At 42.4% G+C, this 16,682-nt stretch overlaps 1 long non-coding RNA gene across 1 annotated transcript; it reads right to left on the bottom strand.

The window, feature by feature from the left end:
* Nucleotides 1–694: 694 nt before the first annotated feature.
* LOC115145076 (uncharacterized) lies at nucleotides 695–12,452 on the bottom strand. The gene is made up of 6 exons (XR_003865910.2): nucleotides 5,496–12,452; nucleotides 5,044–5,234; nucleotides 4,759–4,955; nucleotides 4,487–4,583; nucleotides 4,096–4,287; nucleotides 695–2,925 (listed from the first exon to the last, which is right to left on the bottom strand). It is a non-coding gene; the product is annotated as an uncharacterized LOC115145076 (long non-coding RNA).
* Between the last annotated feature and the right edge of the window lie 4,230 nt (nucleotides 12,453–16,682).

Genomic DNA, 16,682 nt, shown 5'->3' with positions numbered 1-16,682 from the left:
TGTCAAATACCAACCATAACTTAATAATTGAAAAGATAACAAGGCTTGAAATAAAAACACACTAATGCATAAAAAAAAAAAGTATAACCAGTAAAGACAAAGAAGATGAACGATAATTGATGCTCTTCTTTAGTATCTGGATATGTCAATGCTAATAATTGATCAAGTGTGGATCACAAAACAGCTCACTCAGTGGTTCTGTGCATGAGATATTTGTGAGGTGTGCTCCTGCCCTCCAGTGGCAAAAGAAAGCAACACACTAGTTGATTAAGGCATATCATTTACTTATGTCTGGGGAAAAAATATATAGAATAATTCACTCAGAAAGGTGTGATATGTACAGAATGAAATGTAACATTTTAAGTTGTCTTATTTCAGAGTTCTGTCCTTGGCAAACAAAAAGAGATGGTGAGGAGAGATAACGTATGATTTAATCTCGGTTTTGGCACATTTCAACACTAATGAGTCAGCAGGAAACTCCAAGTACAAAAATGTAGAGCCCATAAATACTGTACTACCAAGGTCAAATAAATACATCTTCGCATAAAAGTCAAATATCGTAATAACATAAGGAAAAGGCAGCACTGCCTCCAATTAATTCAGGTTGCATGATACAAAAACAAACAAAACATAAAAACTCCCAAACTCTTGCAAAAGTCTTGGGTAAATGTTGGGGCCTGGGCCTGGGCTTTGGAATTTGTCAGTCGACCTCTAAGTGGGGTCCGTTTGGAGGTCATGTGACTATGTGGTGGCTGGCTCTACTTCACTGCAGTTGCCTCACCCTAAACAGAAACTTCCATTTCACAGATTTACTATGAAGCCATTAGGACAAGAGACGAATATCACCAGTTTAGATTAGGTCCTTCCTCCACCAGGTCACACAGAGTGTGAGCATGTCCATAGACGTAATCTACAGGGCCATATACCACCTTTGGCACATACACATGAAGATAACAGACAAATACGAAGGTGTCTCAGAAGAATACCAGCCTGCCAGGATTGTTTAGAAAGGCATATGTCGCCATTTAATGTAACAAATGGCGTCTTTCCAGAGAGAAAAAATAATAATCACACTGTAAAATGTACACACTTCCATAAAGATATGCCCTTCCCTTCTTTCCTGTGTAATGCAGTGGAGGCTGGTGGGGTGAGCTGTATGAGGGCAGGCTCATTGGAATGTCTGGAATGGAAGGGTATCCAACACATAGAAACCCTGTTTCACTCCGTTCCATTTATTCCATTCCAGCCATTCCAATGAGCCCGTCCTCCCATGGCTCCTCCCACCAGCCTCCACTGGTGTAAAGAGTTCCCCTGTGGAACATGTGAGGTTCACAGAGAGATCATGAAAGTTAAGAATGGCAACTTTATGTATAGAAGGAAGCACATTGTAGTATGATAGGGGTAAACATTGGTTCAGTTTTGGGTCCAATCCTGTTGCTACAATGGCAAAATGTGCATGTCATTACTGTGTCAGTGCAGGTCAAAATCATCACTCACCGCATTGGTTAGCAGTAAAGCAGTGGAGGGCGAGGAGCCGGAAAGGGAGGGAAGCAAGTCTGGTGCTGGCCTTCGAGGACAGGAGGACTAGGACTTACGGGCGGCTAGAGCCACAGCCTGGGTAAAGCAGGAGGGAATGGCAGTTTTCCTGGCCAGGGCTGCAGGCACGTATGGTTTGGGTGAAGTCAAATGAATCATGTTCGGTTTGGGTGAAGAAGAGGCATCAGTCTGATTGTCTCCCTCTGCTGATTCACAGAAGGTATGACTCATCGTATGAAGAGAAGGGGGACGATAAGAGGAAGGGTAGTGATTTGTTCCCCCAGGAGGCCTCACTCGTAACTGGGCCGGCTCCGTCTCCTCCACCTCCTTATCATAGCACACAGGGGGAGGGGGAGGAGGGAAACAGAAACGGTCCACTTCTGCCTCCTCTATCACCAGACTGGGCTTCCAGAACAATCCCCTGCTCTCCAGTAGTTCAGGAGTTGAGGTCACCTCATCTCCAGGTATTCCATTGGTGTGGGCCAAAGCTGTGTATGGGTTGGGTATCTCTGAGAGTGTATCCGACTCCTCTGGGACTTCTACCTCTAAACTTTTCTGTAGTTCTGAATCTAGACTGTCTGTGGGTGATTCGGACTCCTCCTGGGCCTCCATCTCGGAATTCTCCTGCTTGACTACCACTGGTGAATTTGGTGCGGTCTGTTAAAGCTCGATAGGACTAGACACGGTTGGAGGACTGAAGACCCAGTCAGTAGAACCTTCTGGAAACCCTGGAGGAGAAAGTTTAGAATCCATATCAGGCTCTGGGGTGGATCCCTCAACCTCTGACCTCTCCAGTGATACCAGTGTCTTCTTCCTTGTCTGGTGGTGCTCCAACCCAGGTTCATCAATGGTTTGTGCTGGGTCTAAGGCCTGGGTCTTTCGCCAGGGTCAGGTCCACCTCCAAGCCTCTCTGCTCCTTCAGGGACGGCCCTAGGGGCACCAAGGTAAATGTGGTCATCCCCTCCCTCAGACTGGGACTCCTCCAAGCTTCACCAGGGTCCTTGGTCTTGAGTTTGAGTAAAGAGAGGGGACTGAGTCCCTTACTTCCACCCGACTGTGTCAAGGACCCAGGTGAGCCTCCATTGGTGGAGTTGACGGGTCTTGGGGTTGGGAACGAAGGATGCTTGAGGTTGGCCCGGGTTTGACAAAGCAGGAAAGGGGTTAGTATCTCCCCTAGGGTGGCAGGGGAGGGAGGGCAGCGAGGAGAGGGATGGTAGGGATTGGAGGGTGGAAAGGTGCTAGAGGTAGTGGAGAGGGTAGAAGGGGGAGTGGGGGACACTCGAGGCTGACTCAAAGGCCTGGAGATGTTTGGGGATGAGGATGGGGAGTCCAGGTCCCCCTCACACTCTCCCATCTCCTCCTTCAGTGTGTGAAGTGACTGTCCATTCCCTGTAAAGACAGAGAAATTGTTAAGTTCATCTAGAATAGATAATGGCTGGTGGTTTGAGTAACTGAGGATTGCAATATAGGAAATAAGGGTGCAAAGATGATCGTAGATTAGATTGTGATTGAAATGAGTACTAAGGTGGTTATAACTCATTTTAGACACAATACAGACACAGCCCAGTTTCTGACAAAACAAGTTAATCAAAGCACTTCATTAAAATCGAACGAATACATTTACACAAGGAATATCAACCTATTATCTCCTCAACAGATGTAGTTTAAACTATGACTGAAAAGAAAGAGGGGAATGGTAGAAAACATGTCAATTGAGGAGCAGAAAAACAAAGAAAACTGAAAAGACAAGTTGGAGACAATAAAAACCAAATCCCTTCATGGTTTTATTCAAAAGCGAACTTGTGAGGTAATATACGTCATTTGGGGCGGCAGGGTAGCCTAGTGGTTAGAGCGTTGGACAAGTAACCAGAAGGTTGCAAGTTCAAACCCCCGAGCTGACATAGTACAAATCTGTCGTTCTGCCCCTGAACAGGCAGTTAACCCACTGTTCCTAGGCCGTCATTAAAAATAAGAATTTGTTCTTAACTGACTTGCCTAGTTAAATAAAAAAAATTTACACAGAGGTGTGTATTGCATGATGTGTCTCTCTAGAAGGCACGGGGCTCTCCTCTTCTTCCTAGAGGTCAACTGGAAAACACCAGAAACAAATACCGCTTTAACCCAGGATCCTCCAAATCCACCATACATTCTCACTGTGGTCAGGGAACAAGGATTTGGAACCACTAGTTAAAGTCTAAAGTCATCGGCTGAGTCTCAATAGTATTGACATGTGTCCTTTTCTCTATAACCACTAAACTCGCAGGACATAGTCAGGCAATCAGATCAGGTGATGTCAATATGGTGGAAGCATCCCCTGTCCTTTCACCTATAGAGCCCCACGGTGGTGGTGTAATAATACCCATAAAAACCTAGTGGACAAACAAGGAAATGGTTCCAATCATTTTTCATTTTCCACCATTTTCTAATAGGGGATTTTAGAAACACTTAAAATAAGGGCTGTGTTTCGTAAAGGCTGAACAAAGCAGACAAGCAAAGAAAACCATGAAATAGCATCGAGACACAGCCCTAAATCCTACTCCCTAACCACCAGTCACTCACCGGCTGGACGTTGAGGTTAGCAGGGGCGCTTTGGGAGCCTGCCATGGGGGGCATGGGTGCCCGTCTTTTCATGGCCATGGTGTTGTCCATGGGCAGGGTGTTGGAGGAGTGGATACCCAGGGAGTTCATGCTGATGCTGGCTACCCGCTGGTTTTTCAGACCACGCGAGAAAGGGACACTCACTGAGAGACCCTTTAGAAGAAGACCACAGCAAAAAACACATAACACAAAGCTTAATCAGTGTACACTGAAATCCTACCACGCACTCAATTCTAGTACGGCTGAGAGAAAAAACTGCATCCACAGATCTAGTCAAAGTATAAAATCTATTTCTTACACAATGCTTACGTACAATATTAAAGCTAAGTTGTGGGAGAGTAAAATAAAGTACCTTTTCTGGTTTCTACTTAATTCTCCTGAATAAGCAAAACATTCCTCTGTTCTCTTTCTCCTTCTGTTTCTTCCCTTTACTTGGGGGGGGGGGGCAGCTGTTCAAGATTAGAAATAGACATCCATGTTAGCATTTTCCTATTTACAGTATATAGACACGATGCACTCAGTGGGTAAATAATATACTGTAGACAGTCTCCAAAGCACAGTTTGGGTATGAAACAAGTATGCCACCAAAACTCAAAAGCAGAGTTACATAAAGACATCTCTCACCTGCCATGTCCTTGGCGTACAGTTCCCTTAGCCACCGAGGGACCTGCTCAGGTTTAAAGGTTCTTCAGAGCCATTGGCTCTCATTAAAAACACTTCACACACACCGCAGGCAGGAGCCGCTCCAGAGGGACTCTAGGGCTGACCCTCACAACGACCTTATGGTTCTTCTTGTAGTTGATCAGCAGACGTACAGTGACCTTTCAGGAAACAGTATCCCTTCAGTACATAAACTGACCTAGGTTGGAGATTGGCTAGTGTGTACAGATGCATTTTGTTAGTATTTACCTCTGGCACGTACAGCCTCCTTATCTTCTCCTCTCCCCCTTTAGGTTTCAGTATGATCCTGTGAGCCTCCATGGCTCCAATCAGAGAGGTGGGATTGAAGGAGATTTGGTTTCTGGAGTTCTATGGTGAACTCAGATGGATTCAGGTGGTTCAGGGCACAGAGTGTGACCAGTATGTCCATCACAGGTTTACTGTAGGGAAAGAAACACAGTGCAGGTGTCCTACAGTGTCCACAGTATAGAGTTATATTCATAGTTTTAAATTCATTTCAATGATGTTCAAATATAAAAGGAACCCATTTACATTTTAGTCATTTAGCAGATGCTCTTATCGAGAGCATCTTAGTGAGTGCATACATTTTCATACCTTTTTCGTACAAAGTCAATCCATTCCAAATACACAGTACGATTTTGTATGGCTCCAACGAAACATTCTGTCTGTATGCCTCTTACCTCCCATGTATCTGGGCCGTTTTCTCCAGGCCTCCTGGTAGAACCACTGCTAGAATATGCTCCCTCTCCAGCAGGTACTCCTCCATGGAGCCTCCCCAGGGGTCTAGACGCGACCAGAGTCGGAGACTTGACTGAATCTCAGGTGAATCTCCTAACAGAGAGGGACAATGTCAACATAAGGAGAGGAGATGACATCCTGTGAGAAGATGATGTCACAGTCAACTGAAAGTGTTACTATAATACATGACTTGCACTGCGTGACCAAAAGTATGTGGACACCTGCTCGTCCAACATCTCATTACAAAATCATGGGCATAAATATGGAGTTGGTCCCCCTTTGCTGCTATAACAGCCTCCACTCTTCTGAGAAAGGCTTTCCACTTGATGTTGGAACATTGCTGCGAGGACTTGCTTCCATTCAGCTACAAGAGCATTAGTGAGATCGGGCACTAAAAGTGTTACGGGGCGATTAGGCCTGGCTCGCAGTCGGCGTTCCAATTATCCTAAAGGTGTTTGATGGGGTTGAGGTCAGGGCTCTGTGCAGGCCAGTCAAGTTTTTCCACACCGATCTCAACAAACTATTTCTGTATGGACATCGCTTTGTGCACGGGGGCATGCTGAAACAGGAAAGGGCCTTCCCCAAACTGTTGCCACAAGGTTGGAAGCACATCATCTTCTAGAACGTCATTGTATGCTGTAGTGTTAAGATTTCCCTTCACTGGAATGAAAAACAGCCCCAGACCATTATTCCTCCTCCACCAAACATTACAGTTGGAACTATGCATTGAGGCAGGTAGCCTACTCCTGGAATCCGCCAAACCCAGATTCCTCGGTTGCAACCGAGGACAGACAATTTTTACACGGTACATGCTTCAGCACTTAGCAATCCCATTCTGTAAGCTTGTGTGGCCTACCACTTCACTGCTGAGCCGTTGTTGCGCCTATACATTTCCACTTCACATAACAGCCCCTACAGTTGACCAGGGCAGCTCTAGCAGGGCAGACATTTGATAAACTGACTTGTTGGAAAGGTGGCATCCCAAGAAGGTGCCATGTTGAAAGTCACTGAGTTCTTCAGTAAGGCCACTCTACTGCCAATGTTTGTTTATGGAGATTGCATGGCTGCTTGCTCGATTTTATACACCTGTCAGCAACAGGTGTGCCTAAAAAAGTCAAATCCACTCATTTGAAGGGGGTGTCCACATACTTTTGCATATATAGTCTATCACAGACCGTAAAACAGTGATCCTCCTTTTCTCCGACAAAAACTGGACTTATCCTACAAGACTTACTCAGCAAGAGTAACTACATTTATATTGTTTTAATTTGAAATTGTCACCAGACTTGACCACCTGGCAATGACTGGATTTTGACTGTGTGCGCATTTGGCACGCTAGTTCTAAATGAAATATTTTAATGTGTTGATAAAAGGATATTAGAAGGGTGAGCCGGTTAAGGATCGATTCAGACCAGGTGTTAAAATTGTACGACAAGCGACAGTTTATTTCAGAGGGAGAATATCTGGTACACGTAAATACGGCTCTTCCGTTAGTTCGTGTGGAACGGCAGGCAGAGAGAGCGTAAACAGTCAGCACAGCTCTTATATACGTCACAGAAAGTAGGTTGACCCTAGGAAGATCGGATCTCCGGATTGGTTCAGCTGGTTGTAGTCTGTAGTCTTCCGCCATTGGCTCAGTTGTCTGTCCGTCATCGTAGGATCTTCTTCGGGCACAGTGTTCGGTTAAAAATAAAAGGAGATTATGTGTGTAATGTGGGAGCTATCCTGTGGGGGACCCCACAGGCTTTACTGTGAGTATATGTTGCTATGTGTTGTCTCAGTTATAACAATGCAATAGCAGTATGCTGGTCACTTACATAAGAAATAGCACTTCCTAACAAATCCCTCTCTTCACGTCTCCTCAGAGACGTGACACCACCTAACTAGATCCAGACACAACACAAAAAAAAAAAAAAAAAAACTTCTCCCTAAGGGACTATGAAATAAGGCACGGTACTAAACAGAAATAGATATATATGTATTCCCATCATGTTCTCCATTCTATCCCACTATGTACTAAGTTGGCTTACAACCCTCATTTAACAGAGCGGAGAACAGCTCAAAATAAAAGTAAAAATTATTGTCCACATTAGCCAGCTTTTTCCAGCAGGAAAAAGTTTCTGATACCCTCTCTTCACATCTCCTAAGAGATGTGATATAGTCCAGATACATTACTCCAAGCAAAAACGAAGACATAATCCAAAAAGGAAAAATATCCTAAACTAGGTATGTCTATCCGGAAATGGCCCACAAAGAAAAATAATTTCCCCCTCTTCCCATCCCAGATGCGACACGACATACAATGGAGAAGCTTAATCAATATAAGCAACTGGATCCCCCTCCTTACTCCTGCTAGGGTGTCACTCATTTATCCTTTATTTCAGCAGTCATAGCATTTCATGAAAATAATAAAAAGTTTATTACTAATAACAAGTTATATATGCCTTTGTTCCCCCCAAGGGTGTCACTTATCAAAAACAGGATAAAACTTTATTGTTATTGACATGTAAGATGTAGGATAAAACTTTGGTCATGGAAAACAGAGTAAAGAATTATTAGAAACCATCTGGTCCTCTCAGCTACTTCTATCCTGTACCAAGTGGGCTCCTTGCCACCCAGGGACTCCAAACCATGTGTCATCATCAGTCAGTCCCATCCTCCCCTGAAAGCATGCTTCCGTATCGGCATCGCCAACTGGAGCATCAAGCAAAGGCATCATGCCTGAAGCCCTCACCACATCTGTAACAGACTTGTCAAAACACAGTATGATGCAAGCAGCACATCACATCAATAACAAATAATACAAGAATTAGGGTCAGAAATCCAGTAACCATCCTACCAGTGCACTTACCAAACCAGGCCAAGAGAACAGACTCCTCCACCCCCCCGTGGACCTCATCTTAGCAGATAGTGCATCAACCCCGCCTTAGATTGTGAAGTTTAAAAACTATCATCTGGACTGGTATTAGGAATATACGTGCAACATTGTTTACCGAACATCTTGCAGACGTCCCCCTGACTGGCAAGAAGCACATCCAAGGCAAGTCTATTCTGTCTGGAAACCCCAAATGTGGCCTCAAGCTGTTCAGACATACTAGTGAGTGCATCACGGGAGTAATTCACAAAACGCTGTTGGTCATAGTAGATATAATTAATCCATGCAGTCTGTCCAGCATCCACCATGGCTGGACCCATAGTAGGTAGTAAGTGCCAGAGTCCATCATTCCTACCCAAGGCCTGAAACTCATGAGGAATCCCCACTGGCACTCCCAACAGGTTAGTGTGTATGTCAACTACATCCTCTGTCCATGGAACACTACTACATTTGTCTCCCATGGGATGGAATGTTTTCAGGTCCCCTGGTTACAGAACTCAGCAGCTGTTCAGCAACAACATCAACAATGGTCCGTGGAATTATCAAACTGGTCAGACCACACGTACCTTGCCATTCTCCTCTAAGAATGGGTCTCAGCCCTCTTTTGGCTTCACTCATCCACCATACATCAGCCAGACCACTAGTTTGGTTTAGGCCTGTAACTGGCCAAGTGGAATTAATGGTTATGTTACTCCTGCAATCAGCTTCAGGCAATCTCCCATAATCAATGCCATTACCTGTACCCGTGATGCACTCGTAATTGCCCCCATATGCCTCAACACCCCAAGAGGCCCGATGAGGAGGTACTGCAGGAAACACAAGGCTCAAAGAGGAACAGAGGGTTGAATTGGGCTTAACCTGGTAAAAACTTCTCAAAATACACAACCACCCCTCTCCTTCTCCTACAGCAAATGGGTGTAGCCAGAACAGGTCTAGCATAACTTCAAATAATACAGTCCTTTCCTCTCAGGGTTTTAGCTGTGTACCTCATATAAGACAGCCACAAATTGTCCCTACTATCAAAACCAGTCTCAGTTTCTAATTAATCAATAGCCGAATAGTCTCTAACATTAATTACCTGAATGGTATTTTTTAACACAGTGGTGGTAGAGGAGTGTGTCCGGTTACCTCTGGTCTTGGCAGTACCTTGATAGAAAACACACCCATCATGTCTGTCCTCGTCCTTTGTAGTCCGAGGGTGTGAGTTCCTGCATCAGAGAGCTTAATAGTTTTGATGGTTAGTAGGATTTCATCACCTTTACAAAGTTCAACATTGCTCCCAGATTTCCCCATATCATGGAAAACCTATCCACCCTTGTGGGATCCTCCATGCTATAAGGATACCCTCTTCTCCAATCCCAGAACTGTCCGAAGTCGGTTACCGTGTAATCTCTATTCTAACTTCTTATCTACCCAGATCTAGGGATCTCTTATGCTTATTTTGGAACAAAATACACATCACTTAGCCAGAGCCAGACACATCTTCACCTCTATGAACAAAAACAGGGGTGATAGGACAGGTAGGGTTACTTCATTCGAGAGTTGGCCCCCGGAATTCTGTTAATTCCAGTTCTTCTCCCGAACTCTGTTTATTGTCCGACAGTGAAAAAATGTCTTACCCTTCCGCCGTGCGATATGAATCTGGGTAGCTCTTTCAGCTAGCTGTCACCAGGGGTCTTCTATGGTCCCCAAGCCTCTGGGACTGGATTGAGTGACTTCACCTGTAGTTCACCTGTAATGCATACAATCCTGGACATACAGGCTTGGTTAACAAACAATTTCTCATATGTTTTATCTGATTATATCTTTAACTTCTATGCCCAATTGTTAGCTTACATTTTTTTTTTTTTTTTTCTTATCCAATAAGCCCCATCCTATCCTAGACCACAATTTACCCATCCCCCTTTTGATACCTGACTCTGCCCAGGTATCAACCTTACCTACTCTAAATAATGACTTAGGTAAGATTAGTATATTATCTTTATGTCTGACATCATGAAGGAGCCCCTTTTAGTTTTCCACATGTCCAATTCTCCCTTGGGCGTCAATCCAGTACCAATTCCCTGTCAAGTTTCTTATCTACTTAAGAACTATCTGCACTACTTATATATTTTCTTAAATATATATTTACCAATTTAAACCTTTTCTCTCATATTTCTCAAATACCACTAAGCTTCTAACTGTTTGACTTTATCCAAAATCATGTCTATGAGTGTCAATCTCTAAAGTCCTTACATTTCCTTAATCCATCTAACAATAATCCTAAATCATCACAGATGTCCTATATACCTGTTAAATTTAATACTATTTTTTTTTTTTTTTTAATGGTCAAAAAAAAAATCAAAACAAATGCTTATCATATCAAAATCCTTCCTTCAAGGACTCTTAGTATTCTATCTGACAATAACATGAATTTAATATATGTTGCAGAGTGCAGAATTCCTTGTCTACAGTGATTTATCACCCCTAAGAACTGAAACTTATTTTTCTATGTAATTCCCTGCCCTATTGGCTTAATATATATCCTATCCTAACCTCATAACCTAAACTCCTTTATAATGAATTTACCTTAAAACTAGTACTCAATATGACCACATTCATTATACCAATGACTCTCCCCTAAGGCTGATCAGACCTTAGAAGACAGTCATGATAAGGTCCATGAGTCAACCCACCCTTTTATAGTCAAGTTCTATACTACACTAGACATATTAAAGAACCCTTTATCCTTAAAATCCAAATTCACTTGTGTAATTTAAAACTCATAAAATAAAAACTCATAAAGTTCCATATTTGAGCGTGTCTCTTTAAAATACCTTTGCACCAAAACAAATAGTCCTAACAAATGTTTTATGTGTATATATTTGCAAACCTTAATGATTAATCAAAACTTCCAGGCCTTTCCAATTTGGTCGTTTATGGCCTCATTCTCCCCAATATTATAATCCCTGATATTTAATAAAAATAACGTATTTTCCCTTGGCTCCTTCAACTCACATTTACATCTCAATAAAACAAAACACCATCTGCGTGCTCCTCAAGGAAAAACAACTTGCCCCTGTTACGTATCAAGGGAAATGTTCAAATAACCAAATTCAACCTCGCTAGTTTACCGAAACATGTACAATTATGTTTTACCATAGAGGTTGCTTTTCACCATTAATACCCTGACACCGTTCCACATAATGGAAACAGTGCTCAAATTCACTGGTGCTATTCAAACGATCAAACCAAAAATCAACAACCATCAGAATCCACCATCACGATGTTTTATGACTCAGACATCCAATCCCTCTCTCTCACGGCCCAATTACAGTCCAAATAAACGCCACAAATCAATGATACCCACCCAGCGAATCAGCTGCTAGTTTTTAGCATCTTTCCTGACGATTTACATACTCCTTTTTAAGGACACTAACCATTTTCTCTGTCACCCCCAGTCAAGACATAATTTCCGTGGCGACGGAAACCTCGCTAGTAATGTCATCAACAAGCGCTCAATCTTGACTTATTTCGCAACGATTTTCAACTCATTGTAAATAATGGTTGGCTGTCTGCAACAACAGTATTTCGGGTTCGATAAACCAAACCTAATTTATCACATCTGTTGAATCCTGATTTAGAGTTTACAACATCAATCAACATCTCAATTCGCTAATCTTATAAAAACATTTCGATGGACACAAATCTATCGTAATTGTTCCCTCGTTATTATTCAGAATTAATTTGATTTAAGTTACTGTCTCGTCTTTGAATTAGCATTTTAATTACGACTCTTTTCCCAATGTATTATTCCCAACAAATCATTTAGTGAACAGACATCGCCTTGCATCAAAATCTCCGTTCTTATATTAAGTTGAATGAATTAGTCTTTCAATTTGAACCAAACAAACTATTTAAAACGTTCAGTTTATATCTTATACCAATACTAGTGACTATAACTTTCTCTGCAAAACAACCAGTTCAATTACAACCAAAGACTCAGACATATATAACTATTCTTTACACCTCAGCTGGGAACCGAACCCGGCCTCCCACGTGGCAGGCGAGAACTCCACCACTGAACCACCAATGCTATGGAACTGAGATTCTCCGCAAATAGACCCAATTTACAGTTATCTGTATTTGTTACTCCGGCATCTGAACAACAGAAAATAGCACTAATTTAAACGCCCAAAGTTTTCCCTCAATTAGGATTCTCATTAATCTCGCTCCCTTCGTATCTGACCCTTCTTTCTTAAATACTTGAATTTTGTTATTTTCTGTCTCTTTCTCTCTAGCTTCCTGCAACGTCTCTTTTAACCCACATTCCATTGTTTTCAGCTGAACTGCGGATGGCGGTCCTCCTCCTAAATGACCTTCCTGTGTCCATTTTAGCTTTAAACCCTCCCAAACTTTCTTCATGTGCTTCCATTGTCCCTTTCCCCTGATCTATATTCTATTTTTTGTTCTAAAAACTCATTAAACCTCAGTTTTGGAGTATTGGGGGTCGCCATTGTGAATTTGCTTTAGTCGTAATTAAATTTAATTCAATCGGAATTTAATCGTAGTTTTAATCGTAATCCTCTCCTTCTATCTGAATATAGTTAGCATATACTTCGCCCGACGTTGATTAATACCCACGATATACTGAAGAGACACTGCTACACGTGCTCTGTCTTATCTCTGAGCTTCTCCTTTGTATGTTTTAGTTCGAGAAAAACGCATGAGTCGGTATGGGATTTGTGGAGCGCACAACCAAGGGATCTATTCGACTAATTAGTCTCAACTTTCAAATATTATGTTCAGATATTATTTCAATTATACATCAGTCATTTCATTCCTGATTATACATCCAACACAGAAGTCATTGATACATACAATATAGAAGTTTCGGATTTATCCAATAATCCTTATTATATAATTCTATCTCTCTCTCTCTATGTGACCACCAACAATCTTAATGGAAACAATTACAACCACCTTTCATTTTCATTTAAACAGTTACAAATAGACAAAACAAGACAAAACACACAATTACAGGTTATATCTCTGATTTCTTATTAATCGACCCCTATCAGACCGAACTAAGCGGATTTACTGGATAGAATTCAACTCTAGAATCCAACTCTATCCCCTACTGACCCCTATCGAATTAACAATATCAAAATTAATACACGTTATCTCTCTGACCCCTGAAAGCCGATCCTTATCAGTGAATTTCTATCGGACTGTGCCGTGCCGGGTCGCAGGAGAAAATGACACTTTCCCCCCTCGGTGCCAGATTTAATGAATAGTAATTAACTATCCCCTTACCGATCTCTATTCCTGATTTATATCACACTAACCCCTATCAGAATTAATACACACATGTCCAACCCCTATCGGAACTGAATTTATATATGTCCGATCCCTATTGGAACTTTTTAGGCCTTTAAGTGATCTCTCATCATTGAAAGCTATCAGACTGCGCTGACCGGGTCACGGGACAAAATTACACAATCTATCCCCTCGGCGCCAGATTTAATGAATAGTAATCAGCTATCCCCTTACTGATATCTCATCAATGATTTATATCACACCAGCCGTCGCTGGCTCGTACCACATATGTTCACTCTACTGTTCTTTGACTCGTCAGCAAATTATAAATTTACACAAGAATTCATACTTACTCGGAAATACTGATCAGAATTTAGACAGACTATACGACAATATGCAAAGTTTGATTTAACAGGTTTTGCTTACCTTGTTTATGGTGCACCTTTTAGATCAGTTTCCCGAGTTGAGCAGAATTATTGTCCTCCCCCAATTTCTTTCACCCGTCTCTTTTTGGAACCGTCCTTCCGTCACTCTCCTTCTCACACCCAATCAACTCACTTCGACCGGACCGTTATTCAACCATCCTCTGGCTACCATGTTTTGTTGATAAAAGGATATTAGAAGGGTGAGCCGGTTAAGGATCGATTCAGACCAGGTGTTAAAATTGTACGACAAGCGACAGTTTATTTCAGAGGGAGAATATCTGGTACACGTAAATACGGCTCTTCCGTTAGTTCGTGTGGAACGGCAGGCAGAGAGAGCGTAAACAGTCAGCACAGCTCTTATATACGTCACAGAAAGTAGGTTGACCCTAGGAAGATCGGATCTCCGGATTGGTTCAGCTGGTTGTAGTCTGTAGTCTTCCGCCATTGGCTCAGTTGTCTGTCCGTCATCGTAGGATCTTCTTCGGGCACAGTGTTCGGTTAAAAATAAAAGGAGATTATGTGTGTAATGTGGGAGCTATCCTGTGGGGGACCCCACAGGCTTTACTGTGAGTATATGTTGCTATGTGTTGTCTCAGTTATAACAATGCAATAGCAGTATGCTGGTCACTTACATAAGAAATAGCACTTCCTAACAAATGTCACTGCCACGTACATTTATACTTCTTGTCGTTTAAAAGCTATACAAACTACAACAACATTAATCTGCTTACGAGACAACATCGAAACGGCTTTTCTGGACACGTTCGTCAAAATAAAGGGAGACCTACTGTAATATTCACGCACCAACCGCGATGCACACAATCGTATTGTTCAAGGTTTTGGGGCACGCGTGGTTGACAAAACGGAGCACCAGCCTGCAAAGTGTCAAACCCCTGGTCTATATCAGACATCCCCCAGAGTATTTACAGAAGTGAGTTCAACAATGCATGCCTTCCTCAGCAGCTCTGAGTAACTGTTCCTCACCACGTTCCTATATGAATGAGTTGCTAGTAAGCTTTATAGCTGCTGGACTCCCAACAATTTGGGGGTGCCTGCGCTCCACTCAATGTGGAAGAATATGCTGGGGGTTCCTGTGAACATCTAAATTACATAACCAAAACACGTTATATTATAAAGCCGTTCCATTCTTGCCTCTACTAAGTACACAACGGAATGTTGGTGGTAATCAGAGCACCTAGTTGAATAAGTTAAACACTTACATTCACACTTATTTTTTGTCTCTTTAAAAAGGAGCAAACATACTCAGAATAGACCAAGCACATAATGAAATGCAACCCTGCCTGGGCCATGTTGGTCAACTGGCTAATGCAAACCAGAATAGGCTTTACTCCTCCAAGAGCAGGAGGGATTAGTGCTCTCCAAGCCTTGTCCCAACATATTGTCCCACAGTTACACAACAATCAAATCCACAAATCAGTTTCAAATAGACAATGTCCTTACCTCTCTCTGTCCAGAAATGAGATTCCATCAACATGACTGTCATTTCACCACCATCAGAGGGAGAGAATTAGAGAGAGGGAGAGATCCCTTGCTCTGTAATCCTTGTTTAGCAGACAGCCTACTGCACCTTCTGGCCCTGCCCAGCCCTCTGACATCACAGACTCTGTCCTGTCTACACATGGACCCTACTGTACTATACAGCCTAGTGAACCCTAACTACTGCACCTTCTGGCCCTGCCCAGCCCTCTGACATCACAGACTCTGTCCTGTCTACACATGGACCCTACTGTACTATACAGCCTAGTGAACCCTAACTACTGCACCTTCTGGCCCTGCCCAGCCCTCTGACATCACAGACTCTGTCCTGTCTACACATAGACCCTACTGTACTATACAGCCTAGTGAACCCTAACTACTGCACCTTCTGGCCCTGCCCAGCCCTCTGACATCACAGACTCTGTCATGTCTACACATAGACCCTACTGTCTAAGGGCTCCTATGGCATTATTTCAACTGGGTGAACCCTCCGTAGTCCCTTTAATTTGTTAAAACACTTCTAATCTTTTTAGTTGCTGTATCCTTCTCATCCTGCTCGGACTAGAGACTATACAGTATGCCTTGTAGGTCTGTGTGCTGCCATCTTTGCATTGTCAGTCATGTTGTCCTGTGTGGTGATACTATACTGAAGGTAACCCATTTCGATTTCTGTGTCTACAATGCATTCACATCAATGGGGAGGACTGATCTGGGGTGTATTCATTAGTCAGATTCCATTGCAAAACGTTTAGTCTGTTACAAAACGTTATGCAACAAACACCCTTTACTCCAAATGAAAACAAGAGTTTGTATTGTACAAATTCATATACAGCACCCGTCAAAAGTTTGGACACTCATTCAAGAGTTTTTCTTTATTTTTACTATGTTTTACATAGTAGAATAATAGTGAAGATATCAAAACTAGGAAATAACACATATGGAATCATGTAGTAACCAAAATAGTGTTAAAAAAATCAAAATATATTGTATATTTTAGATTCTTCAAAGTAGCCACCCTTTGCCTTGATGACAGC

Source organism: Oncorhynchus nerka, linkage group LG2 (assembly GCF_034236695.1).
Source record: "Oncorhynchus nerka isolate Pitt River linkage group LG2, Oner_Uvic_2.0, whole genome shotgun sequence".
NCBI lineage: Eukaryota > Metazoa > Chordata > Actinopteri > Salmoniformes > Salmonidae > Oncorhynchus > Oncorhynchus nerka.
Note: the sequence above shows the minus strand (reverse complement) of the source record. Positions and strands in the feature narration are given on the sequence as shown.